The 22,928-nt window shown below is 42.4% G+C and overlaps 2 protein-coding genes across 3 annotated transcripts in view; one reads left to right on the forward strand and one right to left on the reverse strand.

The window, feature by feature from the left end:
* LOC120953846 (maternal protein pumilio) overlaps positions 1 to 22,928 on the reverse strand; it is a 147,179-nt gene that overhangs the window by 67,840 nt on the left and 56,411 nt on the right. The gene's annotated exons all lie outside the window — the stretch shown is intronic.
* LOC120949101 (uncharacterized) overlaps positions 15,314 to 22,928 on the forward strand; it is a 252,172-nt gene continuing 244,557 nt past the window's right edge. The window contains exon 1 of the mRNA XM_049607779.1: positions 15,314 to 15,323. The gene's annotated coding sequence lies outside the window, so the exon portion shown is untranslated. The remainder of the gene's footprint in view (positions 15,324 to 22,928) is intronic.

The raw sequence follows: 22,928 nt of genomic DNA on the forward strand, positions 1-22,928 counted from the left end.
ACAGGACTATATCGTCATCAGCAGAGTGCGCTAAACACGGTGGATGATTTTTATACCGATTCCGGTTGGATTCACACGGTCGCTTTTCCTCTACCGAGGTACCTCGCTCATTTTTCCCAAATCTTGAATTTTCAACGTGCTAGCGGCAGCAGCAGGAGAAGCACTTTTAACGAAGCGTGTGACGGGAATTTGCAATCTTGTTAAAACACTGACTCTGTTCCGTTTTTCGTCGAATAGGATTGAGGAGTGGTGGAAGTTGAGGGCGATACGACCCAGTTGCTGACGGTAGGAAGCAAATATCTGCTCACTGTTTGGAACAAACCGTGACAACTAGAGGATGGACTTTTCGCACACACTGCGGCGGTGGTGGTAGCCGTGATAGCATAACGCTCAGAACTTTGACGAAGACATTCGGGGCAAATCGGGCGAAACAACAACGAGGGGTGCTGCTTAAGTGGTCGTCGTTTCGTGGCGGCCACTGCCAATGCTCTCCTGTCTGTCTGCTACCACCATGCCTCTGTGTTGGTAGTGATTATTTTTTCGTTCATTATCTTTTATTAGTTCGTGCTGTTCATCCTGTCTCTTTGCTCTTCACACTAACACCACCGTGTCGTCTCATGGGTTCTCCAACCATGCACCATCCATAAAAAGTACACGGGTTTTCGCTTGCTTGCGCGCGCGACAACTTCCGCCCTTCTTATCGGAGCATATCCTGGGAGTCGTTCGCTTGCCTCGCAACTTTGTTCGACGTTTTCGAACATTGGGCCATCGCTTCGGGATACTCCCGGCCCGTTGGCAATTCCGTCTCTCTTACTCTTGTGTTTGGTTATAGTCGTAGAATATGTTGCAGCGTCTGCCAATGTCCGGGTCTGGGCGCGTCTTTTCTTCGTTGGTTTGCAAGTAGCACGGTATCTCGTGCTCTCGTAGCACCACCGGAACAAACCTTTTGCTTCCACCGCTGTAACGTTGTCTCCTGCAATTTTCGTTATCTCTTTCACCTAGCTCTGATCCTTACGTACGTTTGATCGTTCTCCTTGTTGTTCTTTTTCTCTCTTGTCTCGTTTCCTTTCTGTAGTCCCTCGTGGCGCAGCATGGGAGCAAAGTTTTGCCAATTTTACCGGACGTTGCTGCCTCTCCGCAAGGGCGCTGCTATAACAAAATAATGGTTGACGCTGCTTAACACCACTTTCCTTCCTTGGCCTTAAGGCTATCGCTTGATTCAGAGATGCTGATTTTACTGCTGCTACTGCTGCTGCTACTGTTATCGGCACTTTGCATATAGATTACAAAATCTGGTGAAAGCTATTGTGTGTCGTGGCGCGCGCTCAACCGACCACCCGCTGCAAACCGAAACCGATTATCCCTCTCTAGGAGTGTGTAACGATTACGATGATGTCCTGCTGCTGTGCAGTTCTGCTGTTAACAAGCGACTACACTACCCCTGATCCTTGCCTCTTTCTTCTTCGATCCTTATGGATTTTGCATGAACCGCTTCGAGTGTAGTGTGAGCATTGACAACTTTCGGTCCCACTTTTTACAGCCTGCAGCAACTTTCGCGTGTTATTGGGTGATGCAATCCTTTTTCACACAATATTGTCACACCTTGTCCGAACTCGGAGCAAGAATTATTTTCACGTTAATAATACACAGGCGTAATAACCTTATTATGCGGAGATTTTTGTTTTACTTTAATTGTTGGCTTTATATTGAGACCATTTTGGACGAATTGAAGAATTGGTGTGAAATTAAAACAATAATGCCTCAACTCACTCCATTTTTATCCAGTACAATTAGAAACCTTGTATACAAACTGTGTACCGCGTGGGTTGATTTGCCGTTCCAAAACGTACGATGCGCCGGGAAACACTGAAACGATAGCTTCGGCGTGTTTGGGTTGCAGGGCTTTATCGTTAACTAGGCCAAGCGTCTTCCCGTTTTCACACGAACCTCACCCTTACCAAGTGCCTCCTTAGTCTAGAGGGTGTGCTCTTATCAGCAGCTCGTACAACATGACTTCTCTTCCGATTGGATACTCTGGAGTCGGTGATACATCACATGTAACGGCGATGATATTTCCTTTCCCGTCCGTTTCTACCGTACGTATACCACTAGCATCACCACTCCAATGATGCAACGATTGAATCAGAGTGCTCGTCGATGTTCTGGACCACGACGACGACTTCAATACTTCGAACGCTTTTTTTTTGCAGTGCTGTCCCCTGTATTGGGCTTGTGTGGCACCGTTCTATTTCTTATCGGTGGTTCGATGGTCGATAACGAGAGCTCGCTGCCGACAATTGCTCCAAAACATATGAAACAATTATCGGATCCGTGTAGAACTGTCTGGGTTGAACTGTTTGTGTCGTTGCTTCTACATCGGATGCATGCCGCAAACGGCTCTTCTCGATCGATCGGGAGAGAGAACTTATAGCGTATAGCTGAAATAAAAGCATGGTATATTAGAAGGATAAGATCGCTTCTGCTACGAGTGCGTCTTACGCTCCTGGTAACGATTCGCTGAGGTGCCTTTTCATTTGTTGTACAATGGATATTTACTGCAGTGAATGTATTTCTCCAATACCTTCTTTGATTTTGTGAATCTTTGATATCTTTCAGTATTAAGTTATATTCTACCGTGTTTCAAAGGTAGAAAAGAGTTAACTGTTGTTTTAGCAAAAAAAATAAATAAACCCATTGGATTGTTGCTAATAAATGTTGTTTTCCCAAAAACTTCAACGATTGTTTTATTCATGGCGGAAATATAATTCTTTCGATGCTAAAAACGACATATATCTCCTAACATAGTTATTCCTCTGGGGAAATTCCGAAGCACAACTAACATTTACAGTCTTCCTTCAATCATGTGCAGCGCATGGTTCGCTCAGTGTCCACTTAAGTTGTGGGGAGAAAGAAAAGAGCCCAGGAAAATTCGAACATTGCTATTGCCGCTTGTTAGTAACGGATGGTTTCAGCCCGCTGAGTCGAACGAACATGGCCCCGGTTGTAATTTGGAAGTGGCAACCGGCTACTTCTGCTAGCTACAGTTCCTGCTACTGGAAGCTTTCACTTCATTTTTGTTTTTTAGATTACCCTCTCTTCTCTGTGAAGTAAAATCTGTTTTCCAAGACTTGCCTCTTCATTAAACCATGCCAATTTTTCTTATTGATCACGGTTGCTTTGTTACAAAGCTTCTACTTTTCACGGTATTCGGGCCTAAAATCTATCACTAACGCTGCCCTCTCTTTCTCTCTCTCTCTTTGGACTTCATTCAACAGAGTGAATTTCAGTGTAAACTGAAACACAGATTAAAAGTAACTGGTAAATAGGAAATTTACCAGTTGTCGCCACGTGTCTACTGGTAGCTGTGTTCATTGTATAATGCACTAGTCGTAACGTTCATAATTACGATGTATTATATTAAATGGCTTTATTTTATTTATATTATTCACCAATTAAATTCTTCACAACCAATGAAAAATCTATCAACAGAAATCTTTGTTCGAAAAATAGAATTCCGCTTCATACATATAAATTTGATTAACCAACACATGGCGGGAACATTGATTCTATTCACTTTCAGAGCGGAAATTACCAACCGCAACTAGTGATTTGACATAATCAAGTCTTTTCGCACCCTCATTGAAAACATTGCCTTTTCTCTGTTTCGCAATTTTGCTACAAACTAACCGCAAAGAGCAAAGAGGAGGTTCATCTTTACCTCGCACTTGCTACATCGAAGCGTCATGATTCAGAATCCGCACCAATGAAGCAACAGCCAAACGTGCAGTTCAATTGTAGGAAGAAAAATAGAAGATGTTTGAACACTCCGTACCAAGAAAGTCGCCGTGTCTCTTCTGTGTGATTATCGGACTATCCACCTCGAACTATCCAGCAAGAAGGGAAGGTTCATTGGACTTTTCCATTGACTTGTTCTTCGCTGCTAGCCGGTGCCGGGAAGACTATGATTAGATATAGTTACCACACATACATACAGACAAACAGCACTAACGATGTGTTCTCTATCGGTGTGCGGTGTGCTCGGAACAGTAACAACGCTAGCGGAGTTGGATTTTCTGTTGATCACGAAACCGTAACCCATCCCCGATAGGGTGCTGCCGGTTGCGCCAGGTAGGATCGAAAAGCATGCAACATATTTCCTCCCCTGTCGAGAGCAATGAGCAGTAGAACGATAGGAGAGCCCAAAGAACAACGCGCAACACAAAAAAACTCCACCCGGACACACGCCTGGAACCGAGCCAACAGCTTCTAGGGAAAACCGGTTGCTATTGCTGGTGCTTGTGAGGGTGATCGTCGCGGGCGTGGAGAGGAAGAGGGGACGATAATTTTCAACATAATTGCACTGAACCACCACCGGGTATTGGAAGATGTTTCATGCGCCTAGCAGGGCCAGTCGGCTGGTAAAGAAGACCACTGAACTGCACACGGCGGCAACGGTGTGTACCACATCATCATTCTACCAGTACCGGAGAAAAGACGAAATGTACACGCTGTGAGCGGAGATTCAAGGTGGTGCGCGGACGAGTTCTTTAGCCTATGAAGCTTACAACACCTAGCGTAAACGAACACGTCCGCGCAAGAAGATACACGTCTTACCTAGGCTAATGGCGCTCAATCTACGCTCCCTATGCGAGTGGCAAAACCGAAGCGGAACATAATTTGAGGTCCAAATCCGACAGTTCAGTTGTTTTCCTTGTTATTGTTCGATATCGATTCGTTCGCTAGGTCTACGAAACAGGTGGTTTGTTGTTCACAGTTCACAAACAAACAAAATGAACTTTAAATGCACTTTCCAAGCACACACTACACCCGTGATAGACTTCATGTCATGGCTCAAAAATACTTTAATATTCATATATCTGATTATTAAGATCACATGCTTTCGCTCCACGTACTGTTTTCATTTGTCTTGGATTGATGGCCGCTTTCTATTCATTGGTAATTCCTTTAAAATTTCATTCCTCATTTCAATCTGGTCCATTTTAAAGCCGTTCCAGCTTGCCGCTTTTGCATTTCGTTCAATTCTCTAATTTGTAATTTTTGTTGTAGAGACAAGCGTGAAAAATTAAATTTTAACATAACCAAGGAAAAAGCACCCACATGCTTCTGCTCTTTATTCAGTTGGCGGGCGCACTGATTCGATCATCGAATAGTTAACGTTGCGTGTCTAAAAGAGAAATAAGTGCTCACACCGGAATCGCATTCACAACAGGAACATCAACAAGCGTTGATGATACCCAGCCGGCGTTTCACGCGAAACAAATGAAGTCTTTCAATGCGACATGAAAGAGAAAGGAGAAAAACGACCATTTGAAGATGAAAACGCGTCTCATTTTAAGTTGTAAGCAGAAAAGAGAAGAAGACTGTGCCGCGACATCTGCTTTTTCTTGCAGGCAATTCTCTTCCATACAGTATCAACACTAACCGGATGTTTAGGTTTCCTTTGTAACAAATTGTATGATATGATTCAAAAATTAAAACGCATCAACAAACTTCAAAATTGCCTTACTTCTTCTCAATGAAAAACTATTTTTGATTTAATATTCATGGTGTGCATTAAATAACGCATTGCTTGTATGGTTTCCAATATTTGCTAATAACCGAGTGAAAAAGTAGTAAAATTGTATGTGTAAAACAATAAGCAATCGGCAAGCCTTCGATCTAACTTAAAAAAATCATTCACAACACACACGAAAAATAATTGCTAGCAAACATTCGACTAGTTGAAGCATCGGAAGGGAAAGCCGGTCATGTGTGTGCTTTGTGGCAATTTTACGCTCTGATTTAGATTCAGGCAATAGGTTCACTCAGTTATGGCGGTCGCACATAGCCACGAATAACGCATCGAAAAGCAATGATGGATCGTGAAACAATGTGTACAGAAATTGAAAACAAGTTGTGAAAATGTATCAACGTTACTTGCTAGGGCCGATTTCTAACACTTGCCAAGCACAGCCCGTGTTAACGAACGCCATTGAACAGGTAACAAGATCAAGAGAAACTAACGAGAACATATGTTCGCCTTGTGATACTTTTGTTTTACAACTTGCAATCGAAACCAACAAAAACTATTTTCACCGTTCTTGTGCAATAACGTAACCTGCAATAAAGTGTATAGAATTAGGTGAATTTTAACAAATCTTTCAATCAAAAAATTCTGCATGTTTTACTGAATTATCAAGGAATTATGTACTGGCTAGGGCCTAAATGAAGTTGAATACTTTCCAGATTTCTTTTAAAACATATATTCCTTGAAGTTTTTATTGCATTAAGCGAATGTTGAAATTACATTGTTCTTAATTCAGTTAAAACCTGTTGCCCAATGTTCTAATGAAAAGCTAGCCCTGATGGACCATATCATTTGTTGGACACAAGCCAAACCAACAAAATGAACCTAAAATCAGAAGACGGCGTACCTATTAGTTCGGCTCGAAAGTGTGAGAGCGAGCTAATTTTTTGTGTGGTATGCCTTAAGATAGCAAACAGTCCTTACCTACGATTAAAGAGCTTACATTCAACGAGCTCGCACACAATATGCGACACACGGAAAGGCTCTAAGGCATCCACTATTACACCGTTTGCAATAATACGTAGCGTACTTAGCTGTACAATGCTCGGGGAGGAAAGTTTTCCTATTTCCCCCATGTCAGAAGAGTCTGGTGGCATCGGCTAGGGCTGTCTAGACATAGCAAAAACGTCATGGGTAGAAACTGTTAGCAGAAGGAAAGCTATTATTGTGCTTTTGCTTTATCTCTCGCTTCCTTTACCTTTTCTTGCACAGTACTTGTTGCATCACGGGGATAATGGGCAGCATGACATACAACATACAACGACTTGTTGAATTTGGTTAATGAAAACAACTGACTTACGAGAACAGATAGGAAACATTTAGATGAAAGATATAAAACAAAAGGAAACTAATAAAAGATAGTCCATTCCTATGCAATTGTATACTTGTATGAAGAGAGACAATATTTTTCACATTCCAGTATACTTTTCCTAAGTATAATAATGTTTCTGTTATGACGAACTACAAATTGAAATCCCTAAGCAGGTATTAGCCTATTATGAACTTCCTGTTCGAAGTTAAGGGAAAGGATACATCATTACACAGTCAACACCCACGAACAGTAAGGAAACTAGTGTTCCAAACCTGCAGACAAAAGCGGCAATTCAGTTAAGCATAACCGTAATCCTGCAGAATATCCGTGTAAGCTTAGCATAGCTTATCATTTGTGGCCATACTACAGCAGCATCAAATATGTAGTTTTATTTGGATGGCATATTTTTTGTGTAACGTTTTTATCTGCGATTCGGTTCCTGCTTGTTGCCACGTTTTCCAAGGCTCTGCATCCTCTGCGCAATGTGCTATTCGGATAGCTTGTCCAGTCGACCACGTCGGTGCTATCGCATATTGACAGCAAGCCCCAGTTGCCGATGATGGCATTCTCAATGTATGTCGGCGTGTGTTTGATTCTGTTATTTACCTGGCTGGTAAAACCTCATACGCGACACATCGTTATCGGAAAGGCTGAGCAATACTCATTGTGTTATCAAAATAAGGGACAGCAGAGATATATTACATTTTGTTTATGGATATTTTCTCTCATTAAAACGAGAAGAGGAAAACTAGACAAGCACTGTGTTTCAGGGGAATCTCCGGAAACGTTGCACTGAGTTCCGGTGGGATACGCAAATGGAAAGAGGAGGATTATATTTTCCAACGTCAAACAGATGTATCTGCATCCGGATGTACTGTTGCAGAACAATACAACTAACAGTGAGCAAGATAAGCGTCCCACTATTCGTAATCCTCTACAAGGTAAATCTATTTGAACGTACTTACGCCGCAAAATCGTAAGAAAATAAATACGATGCACAATATGTACATTACATTGCACAGCAAATTTAATAGTAACATACATAACTGTTTAACATCTGCTTGTTTAAATAAAAATATTGTAGAGTTCAGAATTCAGTTGAACATTTTTGAGCCGCGTTGTACTACAGACCTCTAGCAATACGTATTATTTCTTGCTTCTTGTTTCCGAACAGCATCCTAATTTTATTTTCCATTCAATACATAACGTAAACCTGATACTGATGATTACAAAGCCACTCGAGAAATTCATAAACACATCTCATATACAAAAATGTTACACCAAAAGTAAACTTCAAAGTGTTTGATGCTATCGCCCTAACGATAAGCCAGGCACGACAACAAAACGCATCGGAAGAAGCTGTCCATCACATTTAAATTCAGGGAAGTGGATTCACCCATTAGAGTACACGAGCAGACAACAGCGTCGATAGTGCCGGAGCCTCGAGCACATTATACAATGCTTTTTAACGTTAAATTAGTCTTGTCACAGTATTCATTTACCTTTTCATTACAACCATAAACGATAAGCACGCAAAATAAACATCATGTGATGGCGCGTGCTTCGTAAATGTTCATGTCGTTACTCGAAAACAGATTTTTTAGAGTAGCGAATGCCCTGCTTTGGTACACGATAAGTAACTTCAAAAACATTAACGAAAAAGTTTGAGAATGACACTGCTTATGGACGATGCCATAAGATAGCACAAAAAAGAAAAACAAATATTCATGTGCTGCTAGGTGTCAACACTCATACATTTCCTATACTGCACTAATTAAGTAATGATTCTTATTCCACAACTTCCTCAAAACTGTGTTGGTTTGAGTGCTGCTTTTATGACATGGAAAGCAATTTATTTCACGCTTCCCGTTCACCGAACATTGCGCACTAGATTGGGGCTAATGTGCAATAAATTAAATCTATACTGTAAGCAGTGCGTAGTTTTTCGTAAATCGCCCAAGCATCCGGTGCAGGACGACAGCACTAAACTTCCGACCCGTGCCTGTAAACACACCGGCGAAATGGAGGCGCCTGGTGCGTCATCAAATATGCACAACTGCAGGGTCTAAATATTCCTCCGCCCTTCCCACAAAAACGAAAGGTGCGTGATGGCCAGCAGCAGCTTTCCGAGAGTAAAATGCGAACGCTCGGCACAAAGTCAGTGACGTGCAGCAACGAATTTTCCTACCACGATAGGCCGGAAGGTGTGTGCCGCGCGCTCAGGATATGTTGGAAGCGGCTTATAATTTATGCAAAGCCAAACTCATCTCACATGTTTAATTTGACACCGACTGAATGCATTATAAGGCAGACGAATCATTTATATTCTTCGTTGCCTTCGTTCCTCGTCTCGCTATGTCACTAATGCATAGCAAGCCCAAAATGTTCCCAAAATAAACTCTACCCCCAGAAAGCAGTAGCGTAGAGCAGCCTCCGCTCTTCTCGTGGACACTTTGGTCTGCATGGTAGGTGCCGATGATGGCTTTCATTCTGTGACGTTGTTTCGGAAATGATCAGCTTGCTTCTGGCTGCTTTATCGTGGTTTTACGGATCCTGAGCGCACTACAACACATTTCCTCCGCCCCCGCACGTCGACATGACGGGAAATCTCTAACTTGAAACACTCGACCAAAACTAGAAGCCCTGCCAAACCGCTAAGGAAACGTTGAAGTGGCAGATAGGGATGAAATAATACCGGATGCTAGGCAAAGTGTGGATGTAATATTTTTAGCAACAAGAACTAGACGAACAAAAGCGTTGAGTTGTTGTTCGCGCAGCGGTTGCATCCTGATTCGGAGAGGATAGCACACCTACACATACAAACTGTACAGTACACACCTCAATGAATGGTGACACATGGCTCAAAGGATTAAAATGAAACAAATGTTCGGACAGTTGTAAGCGTGTTGCCTCAGATTTTGAAGCCCAGAGAACAAGGATGAAAATGGACAACATCTTCCAAGGGGCAGCAGATATCTCCACCCTGCAAAACCATCTGATGTCATCTCACGACCTATAGTAGGATACAACTTTATTTATATGCTACTAGCCGACCGCAAAAAGAAGAGAAAAATACAGAAATAAACAAATAAAAACTTTAGTGCCTGCATCCAACTCTTCACAGTCCAGAATAGCCTGAAGGTATTTTCGACAACACAAACAGCATCCTTTTTACAGCCATTTCACTATGTACAAAGCGTAAGAATAGCATTGGGGAGCAAACGAAACCTGCATCTTTTACCCAAAAGGATAGCCACACTACGCAACAAGCAAAGAGTGCACAATCCGGGGACTGGGGATGCTGGTCAGTTTCCGGTCGATGGTTGAAAAGAGAAACAACGAAGTCGAAAAAGGATAAACTAGATTCCTTTGACGGCCAGACGCTTCTGGGCAGATGAAATCAGATCGGTATAAATAGAACAAATCATAAAGGTTCGGTCGCACAAACACACACAAACACACACACACTTACATATACACATGAAAAGGTATACTGTTGTCTATCACTTTAGGAACATCCTTCAGGACCATACAAGATCAATAAAGTCGACATAGCAAAACACCAGAAATGTTATAAATGGATTGCTCACGGAAAAGCTAATAAAAGCTGCCAATAAGTTTTGCTATCGTAGCACAACTACTGAAGATACTGGAAATTGAATGAAGACTGTTGGCCATGATAGACAAATGGTTTTCTGTAAACTTCAATGATGAGAAATACCACAACTATCCCATGTTCAGAATTAGCACCCAGAACATTTCACTTTGAATAGTGTATTGCACTCTTAAGCTCATAACTTATTCAAACGCATCCAGGAATCCGTAGAATGGCGCGCTGCAAACTCCACTCTAATCAAAAGGAATGGAAAACTTTTTCACCATGCACCATTTTTCATTCCTCCACAATCAGGGACATCATATAGCAAAGCACATCTCGCAGGCATCTCACCAACTTGCCCATCATTTTCCGTCACGTGCTATTAGTGTCCAGAGTTCTTTTCTATGTCATTGGAACCCACACAGCATCATTTGCTACTTCATGCGGATGCAGAAAGGAAGCTCGTGTTGTGGGCCCTCAACGTTCCACGCGCCAAGGATTTTCCTGCGTAATCAGGCTGGACAGTGTCAAGCGCTGTGTGATGAGTTCGTTCCCCGCACTCTGTCCATAGTTTGTGTCTCATGAATCGTTGATGAAGTTCAACCACGATGAATGGTGGCATGACTTCTACGGCTTCGAAGCCATTCTTTACACAGATCCAAAGTTTACTCGAGTGTGTACCACCACTTTTCCGCAGGACGGCCCTCTCTTGTGGTAAAGAGACTTGCTCTTCCATAACAACGTTATCGTCACATTGGCACCGGAAAATCCAGTGGTCTACAGTCGAGAGGTTCGACATACATGGCCTCACCATAGTATATCAGAGGCCTTTAACGCTTTCTGTTCTAAATTTCCCCAATGCAAACAAAGTAAAACACTTGCCTTTGCATACGTGAAACGAAACAAGCGGGCAACCTAACGGCATTGATTCATCGGAAAGTGGTTTCTTTTCTTCAGCAGACGACTTCATTAAAATTTATAATTGAAATTCTGCTCCAGACAAAGGGCGAACACAACACAGTACATGACTGATGGTAGTGGGGAAACAGAATTGAAAGCAAAAAGCATAGGCCGCAAACTATTATACGCAACAACACGACCTTCAACATACATTATCCGTGGGCAAAGTATGCGTTCGTACTATGTGTGAGGTAAAGTTTCAACTATGATATATGCTAGGATAAAAACCAGAGCGACACCATTTCACCGAACGCTCATTAATGCCACGTAGATGAGTAGGATAATCCCCCAGCAGTGCTTTAAATTAAATAACAAAGCTTAATGGGACTTACGCAGCGCTCTGCATAATTAAAGTCTGTGTCACTGTTGAATTTTGGTCGGAGGATGCCATGCAGCAGCAATCGTAGTTTCAATAATTAATAGGTGAAGGTACGAGAGGCAGCCTAGAGGTCGGTTGCGATTGGTGAAATACTGTGGATTGTCTCTTGAGAACGTAGCGTGCGTCAATAGTTATGCAAGCGTAGATTTGTTCTTCAAACCTGATTAGAATAGATCACTAAATTATGGAGATATTAGAGCATGATTCATGTATGCAGGATAACTTTTCCAATGCAGAAATAATTATCACATTTTAAGCATATTTTAATACTCGACACAATTGACGTAGCGGGGTAGCAGTCAAAGTATTGACCCGAATATCAAACTTGTAAAGAACGTCAGATAAAGCAGAGGCTGTTCATAGTTCGTGCGTGCTCAAGATATTGCTCTTTCAGTAGCTTCGTCTGCCAGGTATTTTTCTTCTCTTACCAGAATACTTATACATTATCGTCGTCATCCGCATCCACTTACGTCAATCGATCGATCGATTGGACAAATGAGCCACCTCCTCTCGCTTCTCTCCCGCGCTTACTGCACACCGCATGGATACGTTCGGAACGCCAACACATACCAGCAATGGCGCCCGACTACGTGTCTCAGTGTTTTCCTCCTGTTATCCCGTCTGTCCCGAGAGGACGTGGATAACGCTTCTAAAACAAGAAGAAGAAAACACGCTTTTTCCAACGCCATAAAACAGCCCACACATTAGAACACGAAGGACGCAAAATACACACTGCGGCAGAAAACACATTTCAATTATATGTTTTAAAGTGATAAAAATCGTTCCTAAAACTATGCACTATGCACAAACAATAATATCGATCTATGCTAAAACATTTAAATTGTTACAACATCAATATCCAAACACAAACGTGCACAAGTGAGCAGAGGTTCGTTGCAAAACCACGTTCCTTACACAACAACGCACGTGCTACCATATGTGCGGGAGGAAATTGTAATGCGCGCCCGGGCGGAAAAAGATAGTTGAAAAAGAAGATTTCTGTTCCACGGCGTTACCCCCCCCCCTTCCATGCGTTAGCCGCTTTTAGACGAACCTGGGCTTTTAGATTTTGACCTGGGCCCGTACCTCAGGCCCTAACCAGCAGCGGCGGCAGCAGCAGTAACATCAGGACAAAAAACGGTTGGACGAAAATATCGAACATGTCACTCATTTCCCAGGCTGTTGAATGTGCGTGTCAGAGTGAAATGACGGCCGAGAAGAGCCGAGGAAATTATTGACAGAAAAGGTTACGCCGGTCTGCGCCAAGGTACGGGAGCTACAGCAAACAAAACCAGACGCGCAGAAGTATGGAAAGCGGAAAGAAAAATACGCCGAACCACGAATTCATACACACAACAAACTGTGTTTTTCCACAGGTTCAACCATTGGACCCTGTGTATGTGCTCTACCCGATAATATTTGAGTGTTGGAAAATTAGTGCGTGCTTTCGGAAAAAAAACGAGGAAAAACATTGAAGAAAAAAAGTAAAACGTAATTTGTTGGTTCGACAACTAAAACTAAAGGATGAAGATGGAAGCAAGATGTAAAAAAAACCCTGCCGAACCCATTATGGGCGAACAAAAACATAGAAATGGGGACGTCAGCGACGCCATAGCGGAAAATTTGCTCTATTCCGTCATATGGAAACGACCGAAACGAGGACACAAATAATAGGAAAGCAAAAAAAACGTATCCAATGGACGACGCTAAGGCATATATTTAGACGCACGCTTCTTTCTGATCACCGGCTATTGGTAAAAGATTGGTTTTACTTTAGGTTTTAGTATTGCCTACCATTGTAATTGTTTGCTTTATGAAAAAGAAATGGCGAGTATCGTTGAAGATTTCCACCAATATCAAATGAGGTCGTTACCAGGTACCGTGCTCAGAACCACGAATTATCTATATAATCAGATGATACAACGAATAAAACGACAAAAGAAATACTGAAATATTTTTCAATATTTACAATATTCCGATCACTAAAGCCCAATGATTTATACTATTTGTTTGTTTTTTTTTTGCTACAATTTTAAGCTTAAATTTGCCCTCCTACATTAAGCTAACAGGCAATCAATATATCCGTTCTCTTTACTAACTGTCTAACCTACGTCAAAATCGAAGCCAACCGACTGAAAAACGCTGGCTAAGCACACCCTTTTATTATGGATATTTTTACATCGCGAAGTTTACTACTTCTTGCCGATGAATTGAACCGGTTCGAATAAACTAGCTACCAAAGCAAAACAGCTACATCAATCTCTTAAATCCATCATGTTACTTTTTTTTATGCTTAGGAAGAAAACCCCAATTTTCGGGGAAATACAGTAAGCCGAATTTTTAAAGCATCATGCATTAACAATGAGGTGTTTTTTTTTAATTTCCTATAATTTCTTGCCACATGCTCGAACGTCATGAACATACACTAGTCACTCACTCTAAAGATCGTTAACGCCAACACATACATAAAAGTAAACTCATTAGCCATCGCTTGTTTTACAACGTGCATAGCCCATATAAAAAAGCCGCAAACGTGTGTTCAGCTGTACAGCACACACCACATGTCATTCGCGGGTGGATGTCGCACAGCAACATCAGAGACTACCGCTACCACAACCATCAACCCTCGCGCGATGGGCGAAAGGATTTAGTGCGTTATGTGTGACACTCAAAAAATGTCAAAAATTTCACGTACTACAACGCACACGGAGTAGCACAAATACACGTTCCACGAAATCCTCAGACATTACACGCCGAGCCGAACACAAAGCTGAGCACAGAGACAACGGCCAATGCTTTGCTACCAGCACTCAAACACTGCGCTGCAAAAGGGGTTTCCCCTTTTCAATTCATCCATCTTCCTTACATTGTCACAAACGATATTGTCTAGCGAGACGCGAGAAGAAGGTTGGAAAGAATATCTACTCAAAAGAACTCCTTCTTCCCTTTTCTAACATCATCAACCAAGCTGGCTGCCCCCCCCCCCCCCCCCCCCCGCCGTCACTTAAAATGACTGTATTATAAAATCCCACACCCGAGAATGGTGTGTGGCGGCCGCGCATCATAAAACGTTTTGTTACGGGCACACGCTTTAAGCCGCGAAAGGCCATAACCGGTTGGTTTTATGTCCGCGCTCGCAGCAGGAACTTTTGGTGGTGGTGATGGGCGTAAGGAGCTTTTCCATACACCTCAACACAGCGGGGAAGGGGTGTATTTTCAACTCGGTTAACTTTAACCTCAACACACAAACACGAACCCGCGTACGACACACCACCACGGACGTAAAAACGCAGAAGACAGCCATACCATGTACCACCCACTACCGACCCTACCACCACTAAATGTCCACAGACGACGATGTTATGATGAAAATTCTTTCCACCCCGCAGATCCTTTTATGTCTTCTTTAAGGCCGCCAGTAGTGGGCGGAAAGGTCACGTGAGAGTATCACGGCGCGGACGACGTCTTTTGCTTTTCCTTTTTTTGTGTGTGCGTCTGGTTCTTGGGTAAAGGATTTACCGGATGCAAATTCCACCACCAGTGGTGCGCCGCAGCAGCAGCAGATGGGATCAGTGGGCTTTCAGGATTCCGACGTAAAGAGTAAAAAGGAATCCCACAACTCGCCTCGGTGGTGTAGAGCTCGAGGGTGGGTTTAAACGTTCTTGTTTTTCGCCTCCGATCGTGAACACTGCGTGAACAGCCATCAAAATTCTATCCCCGATCGGGGAAGGTGGTCGTATCGTTCTGTTCCGTCACCCTATGCGCATCGCCCAAAAAGATCCCGAGAACGGCGCTCTAATGCTCTCGTTATGTAATTGTGCGAAACGGTGTAAAATTTGTTGGCCCACTTTCGGTGGGCTTGTGCCAATAGGATGGAGAGAAGTATAATGCCAACGACACGTGTTGGTGAGGAGTTTACAGAAAGCAGACCTACGAAAGGACTTCATCTTGGTGCTCACATTTAGCTAACACTAAGATGTACATTTACCTCTTGTTTTGTGGGATGTGAAAAGAGCATTACAGGACGGTAGTGTGCACTTATAAGTTTTTTTTTCTTTTTCTAATGATAAGCAAGATCCTGTTAAGATCATTTCGGCGGTTGGATTTCGAATGAAAGTGTCAAGCAAACATATCCTTGCACACAGTCATAACAACGCGTGATATCTCACTCACATTAGCATCAATTATTTCTCACACATTATAACGGCACCAACAGCATAAGCGAAAGGATTTGTATCCTAGCCAAGTACTCCAGCGTACTGCATATAAAAAATCGATCAGCGACATGGGAAGAATATTGCGCGAGTGTCTTTCAAAACGAAAAACACACACTCCTAAAGAGCCCAAGGAAGTTTACTTTTGCAAGAGGGTCACATATGTGTGAAAATAAACAAACACTGCTGCGTAGTAATGCTACCACTGTTCGTAAAAACGCCCTTTTTCCAGACCCTCCCGACCAGACCCTCCAGACCCTCGATTGTGAATTGAGGAATATATTTGCGATAATATTTGATATTTTTTCTGATAGTACCTTAGACATGAAACAAATAGAAGAGCACGGAAAAGATTTCATTCGAGCTAAAGGAAACACCGCAGAACGCAGAAAGAAAAGCTTAGCTGTGTGCGGCAGGGGTGCAGATACTGTTCGCTTTTAGATCGAACAAGTGAAATATATATCCATACTAACAATCACATCTGCGAAAGGAAAAAATGGCGTTCCAAGAATCCATAAAGCTTAAAACCATTATATGGTGTGTGGCAAAAGGTGCGGAGGTGTTATTTTTAAAACCTTTCTACAAAGTATGTAAAGATCCGCATTAACGGTATAAAGGTGGAGCGCAGCGCGCACTTTTTGTTCCTTCCGCCCAATTCCTAACCCTGCGAAAAATAATGCGACCATAACAAACAAACGAAGTGAGTGAGAAAGAGAGGAAGAAAAAAGAAACAAGTAATGACAATCGCAACGAATGCCAACGCTACCGCTACCGACTTTCCGTCGGTCGTTTTTCAAAGCTTCGTTTTCGTTGCAACAATTGCAATAAATCAATTTTTATGCTTTTGGCGCTCGGTTCGTCCCAGAATGCCCGGGGCAGGCCAAACTGCCTAGCCAGCAGTCGCGGGTACTGCACATACCCCGATCGCGATCGAAATGGAAATAAAGAAAAGATAGATAGACACGAACGTCTACACTCACACAGACCCAGAAGGGGCGTTCAGTCATCAGCATTTGCTCTACAATAATGCAACGAAGCGCCCCATGGCAGGCGGCGGAAGGTGTCATCGGCGAGCGAGCGAGAAGAACCCCACTTTTTGGGGTCCTACCAAACAAACAGCGCACCACACCACACCACGTGCGCTGCAGGTGGATGTAAAATGTTACCCCACGCTACACCACCACAACTACACTGTGAAACAGTGCACGCGGGCGCGAATGTCGGCGAGTGGGTGGTGGTATCGAGGTATTTCAGTCGAGAGCTTCTTCACACCACAAACAAAACGCAAACACACAATTGCATCCATCGGTCCTTTTTGTGCAATAGCAAAACAACACACTAGGCCACTGCTTCCCTCCCCACCAGCAAAGTCAACTCTTTCACAGTGCTGGAGGGATGGCGTATACAACCGAGTTGAAGTTTACTTTAAACCCAAACTAAGCGAAGGTAATAAAACAAGGAGTGGTAGTGGTGGCGTACTGCGTCCGTTCACAAGCTGGTGCGTACGAATGATGTGTCAGAAAATGGCAAATTGCCTCAATGCTTGAGATGGCACAACGATAGTTTACCGCCCAAGTTTGATTGATATTATATAGCCAAGAAATCGTTTGCAGCTTTGTACGTTCGTGTTGTACAGGCAAGAGCGGTCAAAACTGTTGCCTTTGCTGAAAACTATTTCCGGTTTTGTTCCAATTGCAGAAATGATTCTGCTGTGTGCGAAGATACATGCTTATTTTGGACAAAGGACGGAATACACTTTATGTTGTCTTGCAACACTTACGCAATGGGAACCAACTAGCAGAAAAAAACGTAAACATCTTAGCTTTTTCTACAATTTCTTTCGGTCTCGTAGGATAAATAAACAAATATCATGCTGAAAACGCGCATTCTGAACCCACACAGGATCAGTATTGGGTATTGGGCAAATTCAGACATCCCAGCAGGACCATCGGTCGGTTCCAGCGGGATTGCTAGAAAACGTACATTAGGTTCATCACCAGAACATCGGTGGGGAGAGAGATTTCGCCATGCGTTTGTTATCCAAGGAGAATAAACATGACTCTAGAGCTGCTAGCTGCAAGTACAATGGGACCCCCAAACGGCCTTCGAACGGATCTTCTTTGCCGGCGGCCGATGTGGAGGGATGCTATTTGCTTCTTTTTTTTATTTATTCATCCAAATCGTACAATCTTTTATTCAGGCGTTCAGTATTCCCCGAAGGATATGCGAACGTTTGCATCAAGGGGCACACACATACCCGTACAGAGCATACACCCGGCATAACTATGGAAGCAAGTCACAAAAAAAAACAGTAGAAAAGTCCTATCGTATCGGGGTTAGTTTTTTTCATCTGCTCAATACAACGCACCTTGATCAGGATACCAACACTGGAGAGGGTCCTGTTGGATACAACAACAAATGGTCCTTTTTCCATCGACCCTGTGCTGGATTGGCTGTTTAATGTTTAACTAAAAAAAATCATCAGAATGAACAATCTCTTTTACACTGCGCATTGAGTGCAATAAGAAACTTTAAACTAGGAGTAACAGAAAAGTAGCCTTTAATAACTGTCTTCCAACATTGCAGATGTTCAATGCTCGCCTGCAATATGCAACCAAACAAACATGTGCCTACCGTTGGCAAGTAAACACAGTAATATAGCTAGCAGCGAAATTTGAATTGGCGGGTAATTTGCAAGACTTAGAATTGAGCAGAGTTTTGGTAAAAAAGAACTTTAAATAACCTACTCTGGTACACTGAAAAGAGCTGTTTTGCAGCAATCTTTGGTTTGGTTCAATCCTTTTTTACTCTTTGCATCTAAGCGCACATGCACACATACTGCCACTCAAATTCTGACACGCCTACGATATTCTCATACTGGATTGTGATGTTGCGTATCCTAAACCCAAAACAAACCCAAAGCAAAAACTCGCCTCCATCGGTCTATTGTACTGACGTTTTACGTTTTCCCATCCTTGCCGCCAGCATCGCCAAAACAATATATGACTACTAAAAACGGAGCATACTTTTTATCCACTCTCCAGAGCCTAGCGGAGAGCCACAATGTCTCCTCGGTCTGCCTTGCGGTAAGGACTTTGCTGCCGGGCACAGAAAAACGGCCCCACTTCCAGCTTTGCCGGCTGGAAGAAGGGGGACGATGCTGCCATTTGCCAGTCACTTTCACGTAGAGAAATCCTCGTACCCCGAAGCAATTTTTAGAAGTTCATCTGTATTGTGGTTTTTTGTTTTTATTTTTGCATTTATACTGTTGCAGCAGACATACTGCGAAGGATAGGAAGCAAAAAAAAAAACAGCTGACTACTCAACTGCGCTCGGGCGAGGGAATATAAGCTCTAGCAAATAAACCGCACCAAGCGGATTCGTATTCATCGTGCCCCGTAGTATACCATTATCGTGTGTGGAACTGATGCCACCGGAAGCTTCGAAGCCCCATTACTTGCCGGGCAATGAGGCAAGTTGGATATGAGTGGCATTTTCCTTCCTTTTTTTTGCGAATGGTTTACTTCATTTCAACAACAACAAAAACACTTCCATGAAATGCGGGAAGCTGGTCGAGATTCATTTAACAGTTCTGACGTTAGGAGTGACCTAGTAACGTTGGGTTTACGCCGCTCGAAACATGTATGGCAGCGGAAGTTTTAGAGCTTTATTGTGGTAAATTTAATTGGCGCTTCGGGAAATAAACAGCTTAGCTAACATCGAAAGAATTTCAATTCCCTCCTTTGCAAATGCAAACACAAGTGCAAACGGGTCACAATTTGTGCACAAAACGAGAATATGACTAATTCAGCATTCCGTGAGCGTCTTCGAAAAATGTATAGGACATACGATTATAATTAAGAAATTCATGTAGACAAAAATTGTCCGATGAATAAACGAAATGAATAAATAAATAAATAAATAAATAAATAAAACAATTTAAAGAATAAAAAAAGAAGTAATATCAAACCAACCAGCGATCGGTGAAAAATATGATAAATTGCCCATCACATTTATTATCAACTTGTCGACTCTCCCGACATGATTTATCTTCATTATCATTTCATAATTTAGCCAAATCGACGCCATTGCGTCACTATTTAATTATCAAATTAGCAACGCCTTTAGCAGCAATTGCCTAATGCGTGTAGAGGGTATGGCGAGACAGTACAGCGTTTTACAGCAGCTTCTGTCAGAATCAGGACACGAACCGTGAGAACGAAACACCACCTTTCTTCATCCTCTCACGCACACACGTACAGGGACCGTACGTACCAGCTCCTTGTCCAGTTTTCTACGTGCTAACGTTCCCCACACCGCAGTCCCTTCACACTTTGACGCAATTCTTATTCGCTCCTCATTTGACCGTCATCATTTTGTTCTTTTCTTTCGGCACCACACCAATGCCACCCTGCACCACCCCACCCCCGACACCTTTTCTGCGCAACACACGTTCAACGGTCGGTAAAATGACCACGAGGGTTGGGAGCGGCCGTCAGGAAAATATGCCACCACCAAAAGCACATGGAAGTGGCAAATCCTGCATACCAAAGCGGTGTGGGTAAAGAAAGTAGAACTAAATTCTACATAAAAAGTGTGGTATGATAAAAAGGAGGGATAATGAAAGTAAAAAATGAAGTTTGAGTGGTTTTCCACTTTTATTCAGACTGTGCGCGCGCCCTGCCTCCGGTGAAAGGTCGAAGATTGAGAGCGAGCGTTCGCGTTAAGGTTTCACGCGTTTTTTTTTTTTTCAAGAGCAAGTACAATTTGCTTCACCCTCAGTACGGTGTACGGCAGTATGGTCGGGACCCTTTATTGGACCCTTCTTTCTTGTTCCATATACGCACACAACCACGACGAACACTGGCGCAGCCGCCGGCGGGATGGAAAATGTAGTGAAGGCACGCAAATTCTATTGATTGTGTACACATTTACACATCGGGGGTGGCCGGCAATCGTTTTTCGGAACATTTCGTTGGAAGACCTTTTTGAGGGGATAAAGTTTTATTTTTACTTGTGCTTTTTGGGGGGCACTTTTTACTTTTCTTAGTGGTCGTTTTTCCACCATCTGCAAACATGTTCACCACCGGATTAGGATCGCTTTTAGCTATTGTACAATAGGAAAATACCAACAATCACGAACACGAAGCAAAGTTTGTAGTAAACGAGTAAACAAAGTCTTTCTGCTGTTTCTCACTGTATTAGTAAATAGAATAATTTTGTCCAACATTCGTATACAATATGCACTAATGTTCTCACCAATTTTAATTTTAATTTAACAGAATCTGCTAAAAAAAACGAATATTAGGTAGCAAAACGACCCTTTACACATGTGGACGTACCAAGGTACAATATCCCACTGTGCTTGTAAGATAATTTAAAGGGTTTTATTTTTCCACGACCGAAATTTAAGTTTACTTTTTATATTTGCACTAGTCTCTCCAATATTGATCAAACTTTCTTTTTCTTATTTGTTATAAGTGAATAAAAAACTGTCGCAACTTCGTTACTCGACATAAACCAATCAAAGCATCAAAGGGTTCTCATCGAAGGATCAATATTTAAGAGCAAGAAGATGGCCATCGTCTGCCAAGAAATGGTGATGTTTGAAAATTTCGTTACCAAACCGAGCAGCATTTCAAAACACACAAACAACAGCTTCCTTTCGAGGCGTGAAAAGGAGCAAACAATATCCCGTAGTCAGATTGCGGGCGTTCAATGGCCAAAGTTCATCCAAAGAGTAAACCTATTACGATGAAATCTCTCATCACATTTTCCACCGAGGTGCGTTTTCAGTGAAAAACTTTACCGTTCGGCTGTCCATGATGATGATAATGATGAGAAAACGCATACATACAACACCTAACCAGCAGAATCGTGAATGGTGGTGTGTGTAGGAGTAGTTCTTCGGATTTAATTAATACTACACAGCAAAGCCATACAGCAGGTTCGTGTGGTTGCTCCCTTCCGAACACGCAAAAAGAAAAAAGATAGCAGAAAAATCGGTTACCTATCGAAACATTCCGATAAGTATCTCTGTGCTGTCACCGGAACGGAATTCTTATCAACGCGCATCCTAGGTGGGTGGGGCGCGCGCCCGTGAGCATTAGGTGGAATAATCGTCAGGAAAAAGTTTTTCTCCTTATCATTACAGAAACTGATCCCTGGGGCTTGGTGTATTTCTCGCCTGTCTGTTATTTTCATTCGTTCACGGCTGGATCGAAGCCTTCATTCTTGCGCTTGGGACCGAACAGTGTAAACAGCTGATGGGTCGATGAAGAAATCGAACGTGACTGCAAATACTATGCGCAAATTAGAAGGATGGCCTTTTTTGAGCAGACTGTATTTTCAAAACAGAGTGCTGGAAGCCGAACGATTCAAAAAGTTTGATAATCTCTAAGATTTTAAATTTTCAAGTTATAAAAATATAAATTACAAGACAAATTTAAAAAAAAAGTCATGAAGTCTTGATGATTAATTAGTAGCGTAAGCTATGTTTCCATCGACACTTAGCTTATATTGTACATACAATTTTGCGTTACAATTGACAACACTGAACACTGAAAATTAATTTATCTGATACTACTGCATAAAGCAAGTATCATACCAGACCAGCGTATGCCGCTGTGTATAAAGAATTCTCGAACAAGCGTATGATTTATGATCTACGTCATCAACACGACATTATAAGCCACGGTTTTACCTGTTTAATAACAAAAAACCTTATGCTCCTAGTGTTTCCAAACCATTTTCTTACATCACACACACACGTACACACTTACACATTTTGCCTAAAAGAAGCATTTTATCATACATCTAATAGGTGAAGTAACCTCCAGAATATAATAAAAAAGTAGCTTTTACACAACCTCACAACG

The sequence above is a fragment of the Anopheles coluzzii genome, chromosome 2, assembly GCF_943734685.1.
Source record: "Anopheles coluzzii chromosome 2, AcolN3, whole genome shotgun sequence".
NCBI classification, from domain to species: domain Eukaryota; kingdom Metazoa; phylum Arthropoda; class Insecta; order Diptera; family Culicidae; genus Anopheles; species Anopheles coluzzii.